Here is a 968-nt window from a genome sequence, read left to right on the forward strand (position 1 = left end):
GTTGTTTCTGTCATGTTTTGGTCAAGACAAGAAAAGTAATATACAACGGGAAAATTACAGTCTGTATTTTAGAATACCTGAATGTTATGTGTTAANTTAATTTAGTAGTTTAATTCTTGGGAGCCATTTTAAGNGTTTCATGAAGAGTTTTACATATAATGGTTATGTGTTATACTTCATTTTCATTAGTTGTAGATGACACAGATAAACTTAGATCAAAATGAAAGTTGAAAGTCTTTATTTCTCAAACTCTTTGGTGTTAATAGAATCCTAACAAAGTTTCATTAGTCTATTGTTTTAGTTAATAAAGGATCTGTATGGGGGCTGGAGAGACAGCTCCTTTAAGGGCACTAGTTAATGGGTTCAATTCCCTGCATCCACGTGGCATCTTAAATACTTGAGGATCTTCACNTCACACACAGGACCTTCTTCTGGCCTCCATGGGCATCAGTCAGTTATACTGTGCTCTTTGATACAGCAAGCAACCTATTTGCACGAATTATCATACTGCTATTAGCAGATAACTATTAAAGATACTATGAGCCTCAGGCAACAAGTATAAAGATACTAATCTAGCCTTCAGGCTTTGATGAAGCAAGAACATACTANACATTTTTTGGCAATAAAAAACTGGTATCCAAATAGTGTTTCTAAGTTTATAGTTAAAAGGGAATGCATTTAGAAAAAGAGATCTTGCCTGGCAATTTTGGCGCATNCCTTTAATCCCAGCATTTGGGAGGCAAAGGCAGGTGGATCTCTTGAGTTCGAGGCCAGCCTGGTCTACAAAGTGAGTTCCAGGACAGCGAGGGCTACACAGAAACTCTTGAAAATCCAAAAAGANAAAAAGAAAAGGAGATCTTGTGTACTACCTGAGGAAAGAGGTTGAAACAATTTGATTCAAAATAATAATTATATCTGTATCACTTCCTTGTTGGGGTGGTTTTGTTTTCTTTTGAATAACAACTTTG

The sequence above is a fragment of the Mus caroli genome, chromosome 9 (genome assembly GCF_900094665.2).
Source record: "Mus caroli chromosome 9, CAROLI_EIJ_v1.1, whole genome shotgun sequence".
Lineage (NCBI taxonomy): Eukaryota > Metazoa > Chordata > Mammalia > Rodentia > Muridae > Mus > Mus caroli.